The sequence below is a fragment of the Mobula birostris genome, chromosome 16, assembly GCF_030028105.1.
Source record: "Mobula birostris isolate sMobBir1 chromosome 16, sMobBir1.hap1, whole genome shotgun sequence".
In the NCBI taxonomy this organism is placed as follows: domain Eukaryota; kingdom Metazoa; phylum Chordata; class Chondrichthyes; order Myliobatiformes; family Myliobatidae; genus Mobula; species Mobula birostris.
The window spans coordinates 312,675-325,592 of record NC_092385.1 but is presented as its reverse complement, the minus strand read 5'-3'; the positions used below and the strand labels follow the sequence as shown (position 1 = coordinate 325,592).

At 45.5% G+C, this 12,918-nt stretch overlaps 1 protein-coding gene across 3 annotated transcripts in view; it reads left to right on the top strand.

Annotated features, from left to right (window-relative positions):
- Positions 1-3,608: 3,608 nt before the first annotated feature.
- Positions 3,609-12,918, top strand: part of LOC140210906 (uncharacterized) — a 29,501-nt gene continuing 20,191 nt past the window's right edge. The window contains exons 1-2 of one of the 3 annotated variants that reach the window (XM_072280177.1): positions 3,609-3,701; positions 12,406-12,574. The gene's annotated coding sequence lies outside the window, so the exon portion shown is untranslated. Of the gene's footprint in view, positions 3,840-6,568; positions 6,636-12,405; positions 12,575-12,918 lie in introns of those variants that run through there. The other 2 variants (XM_072280179.1, XM_072280178.1) reach the window with 2 other exon arrangements.

Here is a 12,918-nt window from a genome sequence, read left to right as displayed (position 1 = left end):
CCTGGACAAGCCAGCGAGCACTGTGAGGGTCATGTTTTTTTGACTTCTCCAGTGCATTCAACACCATCTGCCCTGCTCCACTGGGGGAGAAACTGACAGCGATGCAGGTAGATCCTTCCCTGGTATCATGGATTCTTGATTACTTGACTGGCAGACCACAGTACGTGTGCTTGCAACACTGTGTGTCTGACAGAGTGATCAGCAGCACTGGGGCTCCACAGGGTACTGTCTTGTCTCCCTTTCTCTTCACCATTTACACCTCGGACTTCAACTACTGCACAGAGTCTTGTCATCTTCAGAAGTTTTCGGATGACTCTGCCATAGTTGGATGCATCAGCAAGGGAGATGAGGCTGAGTACAGGGCTACGGTAGGAAACTTTATCACATGGTGTGGGCAGAATTATCTGCAGCTCAATGTGAAAAAGACTAAGGAGCTGGTGGTAGACCTGAGGAGAGCTAAGGTACCGGTGACCCCTGTTTCCATTCAGGGGGTCAGTGTGGACATGGTGGAGGATTACAAATACCTGGGGATACGAATTGACAATAAACTGGACTGGTCAAAGAACACTGAGGCTGTCTACAAGAAGGGTCAGAGCCGTCTCTATTTCCTGAGGAGACTGAGGTCCTTTAACATCTGCCGGACAATGCTGAGGATGTTCTACGAGTCTGTGGTGGCTAGTGCTATCATGTTTGCTGTTGTGTGCTGGGGTAGCAGACACCAACAGAATCAACAAACTCATTCGTAAGGCCAGTGATGTTGTGGGGATGGAACTGGACTCTCTCACGGTGGTGTCTGAAAAGATGACGCTGTCTAAGTTGCATGCCATCTTGGTCAATGTCTCCCATCCACTACATAATGTACTGGGTGGGCACAGGAGTACATTCAGCCAGAGACTCATTCCACCCAGATGCAGCGCAGAGTGTCATAGGAAGTCATTCCTGCCTGTGGCCATCAAACTTTACAACTCCTCCCTTGGGGGTCAGACACCCTGAGCCAATGGGTTGGTCCTGGACTTATTTCATAATTTTCTGGCATAATTTACATATTACTATTTGACTATTTATGGTTCTATTACTGTTTATTATTTATGGTGCAACTGTAACGAAAACCAATTTCCCCCGGGATCAATAAAGTATGACTATGACTATGACCTGTGAATCTCCCGGGGTCGCCTATTGTGTCCGCTGCCCCCGATGTGGCTGCCTCTACGCTGGTGATACTAGTTACTCCGCAGTTGTGCGGGGTGGGTTTTTTTTTCCGATGTTATTGTTCCCTTTTGTGCGGCAGGGGTGCGTTTGGATGGTTGATGATCGGGATGCCGTTCTTTTTTATGCGGGGAGTGGGTGGGAGTTTGATTTTTTTTCTCTGAACAATTTTCATGTTCTTTCTTTGTTTTGTCACTCTCTGGAGAAGGTAAAAACCTCAGATTTGTTTATGGATACCTGCTTTGATAATAAATTAACCTTTGAACTATCGGCTCCAAGCGGAACTTCCCAGTGTCCAAACATTTTCATTCCCATTCCCATTCCCGTTCCAACGTGTCAACCCATCGCCTCCTGTTGTGCTAAAATGAGGCCACCCTCCGGGTCCAGGATCAGCACCTTATATTCCGTCTGAGTACTCCCCTCTCCAACCTGATGGCATGAATATCGATTTCTCCTTCTGGTGAATAAATCTCCCCGTCACCCCTCCTTCCCACTCCCTCTCTTCCTCTCTGACTTTTCATGTCCTCTCACCTGCTGATCACTTCTCTCTGGGTCCACTGCTCCATCCCTTCCTCCAATTCTCCACTGTCCTCTCCTATTAGATTCTATTTTCTTTTGCTCTTGAGCTTTCCCACCTACCTGACTTACCTATCACCTTCCAGCTAGACATTTCCTCGCTCGCCCCGATCTGATTCAGATATTTCCCCCATTCCATCTCAGTCCTGAAAGAGGGTTCAACTGCAAACGTTGACTAATGACTCTTTTCGATAGATGCTGCCCCGCCTGCTGAACTCTGCCAGCATTTTGTTTGTGTTGCTCTGGATCTTGACTACAGCTCTGCCTTTAATACCGTCATTCCAAATAAACTGATTCCTAAGGTCCGGAATCTGGGCCTTAGCATTCAGATCTGCAGCTGGATCTTCGACTTCCTCACAGACAGGATACAGGCTTTAAAAATAGGGGACAAGCTCTCCTCTACAATCACTCTGAGCACCAGTGCCCCACAAGGCTGTGTACCAGCTCCCTGCTGTACTCACTGTACATCCATGATTGTGTAGCCAAGTTTCCATCAAACTCAATATACAAGTTTGCTGATGATACAACAATTGTAGGCCGTATCTCGGGTAATGATGAGTTTGAGTACAGAGAGGAAATTAAGAACCTGGTGGCATGGTGCAAAGACAATAACCTATCCCTCAACGTCAGCAAGACGAAGGAATTGGTTGTTGACTTCAGAAGGAGTAGCAGACCGCACAACCCAATTTACATCGGTGGTGCGCAAGTGGAACAGGTCAAAAGCTTTAAGTTCCTCGGGGTCAATATCACAAATGACCTGACTTGGTCCAACTAAGCAGAGTCCACTGCCAAGAAGGCCCACCAGCGACTTTACTTCCTGAGAAAACTAAAGAAATTTGGCCTGTCCCCTAAAACCTTCACTATTTTTATAGATGCACCGTAGAAAGCATTCTTCTAGGGTGCATCACAACCTGGTATGGAAGTTGTCCTGTCCAAGACCAAAAGAAGCTGCAGAAGATTCAAGATTCAAGATCCAAGATTCAAAAAACTTTATTGTCATTCTCTGCAGGGCAGAATGAGACAGCTTTCCTCAGGGGCAGTGCAATCATAACATAACAAACGCAACGCTAAATAATAAACATAACAATAAATAGTAAAACACAACAGCCACATGTCAGTTAAATCAGTTATAAGTGTCCAGTGGAAGTTAAAAATGTCCAGAGTCAGGTGGCGCAGCTATTTAGCAGTCTGACTGCCTGTGGGAGGAAGCCGTTTTGTAGCCTTGTGGTTTTAGTTTTGATGCTCCTGTAACGTTTGCCTGATGGCAGAAGAACAAGCAGTTCATGGAGAGGGTGTGAGGGGTCTTTAATGATGTACCGTGTCTTCTGGAGGCATCGACTCTGAAAGAGGTCTTGGACAGAAGGTAGGGAGACCCCAATAACCTTCTCTGCTCCCCTAACCACCCTCTGCAAGGCTTTTTTGTCGACAGCACTGCAGCTGGAGTACCAGGTTGTGATGCAAAAGGTCAGCACACTCTCAACCACGCCTCTGTAGAATGTAGTTAAGATGTTAGTGGGGAGTGATGCTTACTAATGTTTACTAATTTTTAATATTTAATATTTTTAATCCAGGAAGCGGGAAGCGCAGAATCAAATATCGCTGTGATGATTGTACGTTCTAGTAACAATTGTTTGGCCACAATAAAGTATAAAGTAGTTTCAGCATCTGCAGACTTTGTCGTGATTTTAATTTACCTCTCCGTTGTCCCGCCGGCCTCCGGCCTCCGGCCACCGGCGGCGATGTGCAGACCTCCGGCTGCCGGTGGCGCTGCGGCGAACCTCCAGCTGAACGCATGCGTGGTGCCGCTCTCAGCTTTTGCCGTTGTGTCTGCTGCCATTCGGGCAGCGTGAGTCCTGAAAGGAGCTGGTCCCGGTGTTGTGTAAACCGGGCCCGAGCACTGCCGGACGGCTGCAGCAGGGGTACAGTGCCAATTTTTTAGGTGCCAGAACTGTACGAGGGGTGATGGATAAGTTCGTGGCCTAAGTTAGAAGGCCTAAAGTTACACACATAAAAGTTGCTGGTGAACGCCGCAGGCCAGGCAGCATCTCTAGGAAGAGGTACGGTCGACGTTTCGGGCCGAGACCCTTCGTCAGGACTAACTGAAAGAAGAGCTAGTAAGGGATTTGAAAATGGGAGGGGGAGATCCAAAATGATAGGAGAAGACAGGAGGGGGAGGGATGGAGCCAAGAGCTGGACAGGTGATTGGCAAAGGGGATATGAGAGGATCAGGGGACAGGAGGCCCAGGGAGAAAGAAAAGGGGGAGGGGGGGAACCCAGAGGATGGGCAAGGGGTATAGTCAGAGGGACAGAGGGAGAAAAAGGAGAGAGAGAGAGAAAGAATGTGTGTATCTAAGTAAATAACGGATGGGGTACGAGGGGGAGGTGGCGCATTAGCAGAAGTTTGAGAAGTCAATGTTCATGCCATCAGGTTGGAGGCTACCCAGACGGAATATAAGGTGTTGTTCCTCCAACCCGAGTGTGGCTTCATCTTGACAGTAGAGGAGGCCGTGGATAGACATATCAGAATGGGAATGGGATGTGGAATTAAAATGTGTGGTCACTGGGAGATCCTGCTTTCTCTGGCGGACAGAGTATAGGTGTTCAGTGAAACAATCTCCCAGTCTGTGTCGGGTCTCGCCAATATATAAAAGGCCACATCGGGAGCCCCGGACGCAGTATATCACCCCAGCCAACTCACAATTGAAGTATCACCTCACCTGGAAGGACTGTCTGAGGCCCTGAATGGTAGTGAGGGAGGAAGTGTAAGGACATGTGTAGCACTTGTTCCGCTTACGAGGATAAGTGCCAGGAGAGAGATCGGTGGGGAGGGATGGGGTGACGAATGGACAAAGGAGTCGCGTAGGGAAGGATCCCTGCGGAAAGCAGGGAGGGGAGGGAAAGATGTGCTTAGTGGTAGGATCCTGTTGGAGGTGGCGGAAGTTACGGAGAATAATATGTTGGACCCGGGGGCTGGTGGGGTGGTAGGTGAGGACAAGGGGAACCCTATTCCTAGTGGGGTGGCGGGAGGATGGAGTGAGAGCAGTTGTGTGTGAAATGGGGGAGATGCGTTTGAGAGCAGAGTTGATGGTGGAGGAAGGGAAGCCCCTGTCTTTAAAAAAAGGACATCTTCATCCTGGAATGAAAAGCCTCATCCTGAGAGCAGATGCGGTGGAGACGGAGGAATTGCGAAAAGGGGATGGCATTTTTGCAAGAGACAGGGTGAGAAGAGGAATAGTCCAGATTGCTGTGAGAGTCAGTAGGCTTATAGTAGACATCAGTAGATAAGCTGTCTCTAGAGATAGAGACAGAAAGATCAAGAAAGGGGAGGGAGGTGTCAGAAATGGACCAGGTAAACTTGAGGGCAGGATGAAAGTTGGAGGCAAAGTTAATGAAGTCAATGAGCTCAGCATGCGTGCAGGAAGCAGCACCAATGCAGTCATCGATGTAGCGAAGGAAAAGTGGGGGACAGATACCAGAATAGGTTTGGAACATAGATTGTTCCACAAAGCCAACAAAAAGGCAGGCATAGCTGGGACCCATATGGGTGCCAATGGCTACACCTTTAGTTTGGAGGAAGTGGGAGGAGCCAAAGGAGAAATTATTAAGAGTAAGGACTAATTCCGCTAGACGGAGCAGAGTGGTGGTAGAGGGGGACTGGTTAGGTCTGGAACCCAAAAAGAAGCGGAGAGCTTTGAGACCTTCCTGATGGGGGATGGAAGTATATAGGGACTATATATATATTTCCATGGTGAAAATAAAGCGGTGGGGGCCAGGGAACTTAAAATCATTGAAAAGTTTCAGAGTGCGAGAAGTGTCATGAACATAGGTAGGAAGGGATTGAACAAGGGGGGATAAAACTGTGTTGAGGTATGCAGAAATGAGTTCGGTAGGGCAGGAGCAAGCTGAGAAAATGGACAGGCAGGTTTGTGGATCTTGGGTAGGAGGTAGAAATGGGAAGTGCGAGGTGTGGGAAGTGTGAGGTGTGGGAACTGCAAGGTTGGTAGCAGTGGGTGGGAGATCCCCTGAGCGGATAAAGTCGGTGATGGTGTGGGAGAGAATGGCCTGGTGCTCCTTAGTGGGGTCACGATCGAGGGGTACATAAGAGGAGGCATCCGCGAGTTGTCACTGTGCCTTGGCAAGGTAGAGGTCAGTGCGCCGGACTACAACAGCACCCCCCTTATCGGCGGGTTTTATAGTAAGGTTAAGATTAGTGCGGAGGGAGTGGAGAGCAGAGTGTTCGGGAGGAGTGAGGTTGGAATGGGAACAAGGTACGGTGAAGTCGAGACAGTTGATGTCCCGTCGGCAGTTAGCAATAAAGAGATCCAGAGCAGGCAGAAGACCAGAGCGGGGCCCCCATGAAGAAGAGGAGGGTTGAAGACGGGAGAAGGGGTCATCGGTGGGGGTAGGAGAGTCCTTGCCGAAGAAGTAGGCTCGAAGACGGAGCCGGCGGAAGAAGAGTTTCCGCGTCATGGCGAACGCGGAACTCACTGAGGTGTGGGCGAAGGGGGACAAAGATGAGGCCCTTACTGAGGACAGAGCGTTCTGCCTCAGACAGTTGAAGGTCGGAGGGGATGGTAAAGACCCGGCACCGATGAGAAGTAGGATCAGAGGGGGAGGGGGAGGGAGGCTGGTGGTGTCAGTGGAAACGGGAGGGTTGGGGTGGGAGGAAGAAGGAGTCTCCGTGGGCCCAGGAGTAGCTGATGGAATGTGAGGGCGACGGGGTTGCAGAGTGGTGGTGGGGGAAGGGGAGACGGGAGTCACAATAGCAGCACGTGAAGACCCGGCCTGGAGTTCAAGGCTGGAATCTTGAGAGCTCGGATCAGATGCCTAAAGTTATACAGCTCTCGTAACAAGTATGTGCAGTTCAACTCTTTGAGTGATTATGCAGAAAGTTTGAAGTTAATAACTTTTGTGGTATCTCTATTTCAGATAATTGAAAATTGCTAGGTTTTCTAAAATTGACTCTTTCCACCTTAGGCCACGAACCTATCAATCACCCCTCGTATGTCACACCCATTTTGTGTACCTGCTCATTTCATGTACTGCGCAACTTCCTTGCCCCATTCATGTAATGAGTAGTACACAAATTGAGTGTAATTCATATATTTATAAGAAGACATTATCTTCTTATAATGTCAAGCACTAAACCAAGATGAAAGAAATATATGAATTCCAGAACTCCACAGAAATGTAGTGATAGTTAAGACAGTTACAAGAGTATAGCCTATCACTACATTTCAATGTATAACTGGTACAATAAAACATATAATACATAATTTGATAATATGACAAAGTATTGCACGGTTGCACTCACTAATTAGCATAAAATATAATTATCAAGCAAGTAAAGAAAAAGACGGTAATCATGTATTTTACCAATTTAAAAGTAATTACCTACTTACCAAATGCCACTAATTTAGAAGTTTCAGAATAATTAACACAAAGGGTCAGGCATAATATGTTTTTGGGGGTCTGAAGCAACTCTTGTCCTGGTGTCATCTGCTGATCTGTGGTACCACAGCCATAATGTGACGCAAGCCCAAAGCATGATCGATCCACCCCAGTGCTTAACAGTTGGAGAGGGGTTCTTTTCATGAAATTCTGCACCCTTTTTCCTCCAAAGATACCTTTGCTCATTGCGGCCAAAACGTTCAGCCAAAAGAGATGGGTGAGATTTTGAACAATTTCTTTTCTTCGGTACTCAGTAAGGAGAAGGATATTGAATTGAGTAAGGTAAGAGAGACAAGTAGGGTAGTTAGAGAAACTATGATGATTAAAGAAGAGGAAGTACTGACGCTTTTAAGGAATATAAAAGTGGATAAGTCTCCTAGTCCTGACAGGATATTACCTAGGACCTTGAGGGAAGTTAGTGTGGAAATAGCAGGGGCTCTGACAGAAGTATTTCAAATGTCATTAGAAACGGGGATGGTGCCGGAGGATTGGCATATTGCTCATGTGGTTCCATTGTTTAAAAAGGGGTCGAAGAATAAGCCCAGTAATTATCGGCCTGTGAGTTTGACGTCAGTGGTGGGTAAATTGATGGAAAGTATTCTTAGAGATGGTATATATAATTATCTGGATAGACTGGGTCTGATTAGGAACAGTTGTAACGTTCAGCTATATTGGCTTGTATTTATCTCGGGGAAACCCCGTCTGCCGCCCACCTAGTCTCCGGGTTACGTCGGTTGCTGTGCAAGTGCCACCTGATTCGGCTTCAAACATCAATCATCAGCCAGCACACAATGTACGTTTTACAAATTACACTTTATAAATCTTACTAGGACTATAAGATTAATAGAGGTACAATACAAAAGGGAATGAAAAAGGCACCATACTTGTCAAAGTTCAGTTTCTTCGTGCACACAGTTAGAGCTTGGGGACCTTCTTTCTTCCCCCTGCGATCCACTCTGACCCCTTCAACTCGTAGCTCGACCAGAGCACTCCCAGCATGTCTGTCGTCCTCCCGGTCTCTCATCCAACTACCTGCCAAAACCCCCGTTTCCCAGCCATATGAGACAGCATATCACCCCAAGAAAGAATAACATGGGCACCCATTGGTTCATTATCTCTGTTAATATAACCAAAACAAATTGCTAGCTAGAGAACGTTCTCAGCATTTAACATAACAAAGAAGCCATTTAAATTAACATACGCAGTAACGTAAAAGAAGAAACCCCTTACACAGTCAACATGGATTTGTGCGTAGAAGGTCATGTTTGACAAATCTTATTGAATTTTTTGAAGAGGTTACTAGGAAAGTTGACGAGGATAAAGCAGTGGATGTTGTCCATATGGACTTCAGTAAGGCCTTTGACAAGGTTCCACGTAGAAGGTTAGTTAGGAAGGTTCAATTGTTAGGTATTAATATCGAAGTAGTAAAAGAGATTCAGCAGTGGCTGGATGGCAGACGCCAGAGAATAGTGGTAGATAACTGTTTGTCAGATTGGAGGCCGGTGTCTTGTGGTGTGCCTCAGGGATCTGTACTGGGTCCAGTGTTGTTTGTCATATATATTAATGATCTGGATGATGGGGCGGTAAATTGGATTAGTAAGTATGCAGATGATACTAAGATAGGTGAAGTTGTGGATAATGAAGTAGGTTTTCAAAACTTGCAGAGAGATTTAGGCCAGTTAGAAGAGTGGGCTGAAAGATGGCAGATGGAGTTTAACGCTGAAAAATGTGAGGTGCTACATTTTGGTAGGAATAATCAAAATAGGACATACATGGTAAATGGTAGGGCATTGAAGAATGTAGTAGAACAGAGGGATCTAGGAATAATGGTGCATTGTTCCCTGAAGGTGGAATCTCATGTGGATAGGGTGGTGAAGAAAGCTTTTGGTATGCTGGCCTTTTTAAATCAGAGCATTGAGTATAGGAGTTGGGATGTAATGTTGAAATTGTACAAGGCATTGATGAGGCCAAATTTGGAGTATTGTGTACAGTTCTGGTCACCGAATTATAGGAAAGATGTCAACAAAATTGAGAGAGTACAGAGAAGATTTGCCAGAATGTTACCTGGGTTTCATCTCCTAAGTTACAGAGAAAGGTTGAACAAGTTGGGTCTTTATTCTTTGGAATGTAGAAGGTTGAGGGGGGCCTTGATAGAGGTGTTTAAAATTATGAGGGGGATAGATAGTGTTGACATGAATAGGCTTTTTCCATTGAGAGTGGGGGAGATTCAAACAAGAGGATATGAGTTGAGAGTTAAAGGGCAAAAGTTTAGGGGTAACATGAGGGAGAACTTCTTAACTCAGAGAGTGGTAACTGTGTGGAACGAGCTTCCCGAAGAAGTGGTTGAGGCAGGTTCGATGTTGTCATTTAAAGTTAAATAGGATAGTTATATGGACAGGAAAGGAATGGAGGGTTATGGGCTGAGTACAGGTCGGTGGGACTAGGTGAGAATAAGAGTTCGGCACGGACTAGAAGGGCCGAGATGGCCTGTTTCCGTGCTGTAATTGTTATATGGTTATACGTTATATAACTTCATCAGTCCATAGGACTTGCTTCCAAAATGTATCAAGCTTGTTTAGGTGTTCCTTTGAACCATTTGAATAGAGCTTTTTGACCACAATGAGCATAGGTATGGTTGGAGAAAAAGGTGCAGAATTTCATGAAAAGAACCCCTCTCCAACTGTTAAGCATGGGGGTGGATCGATCATGCTTTGGGCTTGTGTTGCAGCCAGTGGCATGGGGAACATTTACTCGTAGAGGGAAGAATGAATTCAATTAAATATCAACAAATTCTGAAAGCAAACATCACACCGTCTAAAAAAGCTGAAGATGAAAAGAGGATGGCTTCTACAACAGGATAATGATCCTAAACACACCTCAAAAACCACAATGGACTACCTCAAGAGGCACAAGCTGAAGGTTTTGCCATGGCCCTCACAGTCCCCCGACCTAAACATCATCGAGAATCTGTGGATAGACCTCAAAAGAGAAGTGCATGCAAGACAGCCCAAGAATCTCACAGAACCAGAAGCCTTTTGCAAGGAAGAATGGGAAAATCCCCCAAACAAAAATTGAAAGACTCTTAGCTGGCTACAAAAAGCGTTTACAAGCTGTGATACTTGCCAAAGGGGGTGTTATTAAGTACTTACCATGCAGGGTGCCCAAACTTTTGCTTCGGGCCCTTTTCCTTTTTTGCTATTTTGAAACTGTAAAAGATGGAAATAAAAAAAGTTTTCTTGCTTAAAATATTAAAGAAATATGTCATCTTTAACTTTATGTCTTTTGGAAATCAGTTCATCTTTTACTCGCTTAGCTATTCACAGCAAAAGAAATTTTGACCAGGGGTGTCCAAACTTTTGCATGCCACTGTATATCAGCAATCTTTCTTCTAACCCTTGTCTTCATTGTGAAGTGTCCTTTTGCACCTTTGGCCTCGCTGAGTTATTTCCAGAATTGGTTTTTGTTAGCTGGAATGCCAGAGGGTCATCGGGTACCATTTCTGTTGTGCATTGGTGTGGAGGTGCTAGTTTTTGAACTGTGACTGGCTGACACACTACAGCATTTTACTGGCAGCGAAGGGTACTGGAAGAGTTGGTGCTTGGGCTATAATCCTGTGATCTACATTCCAGGCATATGGAACTGTTGGTGTTTTGGCTTTGACTTTGGTTAGTGTTTCTACAGATGGGGCTGAATAGTCGTCCTTCTGCAGTGAAGCAGAAATTTTGAGCAGCTGGACATTGGTTGTGGGGAAATCCCGGATTGCATTACCCAGTGTGAGATGTGGGGGTGATTTGTGAGTCTCTCAGGGTTGGTGAGTGGCAGATTCAGCAGTGTGACTCTGTGAGGTTGGGTCCTGGGATATCACAGTTTTAAATCCAAGTACAGTGGACCCGGGGATCAAGCTCCCCAGACTAATGAGGTGTTGAGCGAATATTCCTGGTCTGGGATCAGATCTTTGTTTCTGGAGTTCCTTTGGAAGCAATGGCTGTCAACCTGAGGAGAGAATAAGTTTGTATTCCATCCCTCACAAGGAGAGGCTTGGAGTAAATGGGCTGTCCCGTGTTTACAACAGTAGAAATAGACCCGCGAGTTTGGTGTTCAAACTGTCTTTGGAAATCCTCCCCTCACTTTCACTTGTTTGTCATTTGGTGGAATCAGGCAGAATGTCAAGTTGCTGGAAATCTGAACTAAAAACTGAAAATGTTTGAAGTCACTCTGACGAAACGTTATTAACCTGAATTGTAAAGTTTGTTCCTCTCCCCGCAGCTGTTCCTTACCTGCTCAGTGTTTCTGGTAATTTCAGTTTATTTTTATTACATTCACCCTGGAATGGTTTATATTTCTTGAAATGGACCTGCTTTATCCTGGGAATGGAAATGGCTCGTTCTGTGATAGTAGAACAGTAAAGAAAGCACAACTTTTCCCAGTAAATTATCCTGGTACTAATCTGTCTGTTATTCCTGGAAATGTGTTCAGTACAATTATTGCTAACGAGGTTTTCAATAATATCAGCAATAATCGGCTTTTTGTATGAGGAGCATTTGATGGTTCTGGACCTGTGCTCAATGGAGTTCAGAGGGACAGTGGGGGTGGTGGAGGGATGTATGGTTAAATAAACCTACCGAATGCTGAAGAGCCTGGATACCGTGGACATGGAGAGGAAGTTTCCATTAGACGGAGAGTCTGTGATCTGACAGCACAGTCTCAGAATAAAGATGCTTCCCTTTAAAACTGAGATGAGAAAAATATTTCGGCCAAATGATGTCTGATCTGTGGAATTTGTTGCTGCAGAGGTTGGTTGAGGCTGCCATTTGGGTATATTTATGACAAAGATTAATATATTCATGATTGCTAACTAGCTTCAGGGTTCAGGAGGAAGGCAGGAATATGGTGTTGGAATAAAACTCAGCCATGGTTGAATGGTAGGGCAGACCAGATGGATCGAATGACCTAATTCTGTTCCTGTGTCTTATGTCTTACCATGACTGAATGATGGCTCCTTATCCCATATCATTTTGTGATGAGTGAGGGACAATAAGAGATTGTTCACTGAGATCATTATATTTGCCTTCAATGTTTAAATTTCAGTGAGTTTTTTTCTCAGTAACATTAAGCAGAAATGTTTGGTTCTCCTTTTTATTGTTAATGTGCTTCATTATCTTTCATGTTAAGGTTAGACCAGCGGTGAGAGATTTATAGGAAGAAAAACCCCAACTGGAAGCAAACCACTTCTGAAGATGAGGGAATGGCAACAAGTGAACCAGCTCAAGGATTGAGAGCATCAACTGGATAGGACCCATCTGACTCGGAGATTCCAGTGATTCAGTCAGGAGAAAGTTTGGTGAGTCTCATTTACTCAAACACTGGTCCTTTAGATACAGTATTACATACCCGCACAAAGGAAGGTAGGAAATAGTTGGAGTGAGACTGAATGTGCCCAGAAGAACCAGTTATGCCTTTGTCAGACCCAGTTGCAATCACTCCAGGTCTGGTAATGTGCTTCCAGCAGTCTAGCCCTTTAAAACTACTCCCAGTCTGTTGAAGTTGAATCCAGATAAAGTCACTCAGAGACCGTACAAGTACAAACTCTTTACTCCAAGCACCCGGGGCTTACTCAGTTAGTCCCTCAAACAGGAACAGTGTCTGACTGTTCCTGCCCAATCCACTAACTGACTAACAATTCCC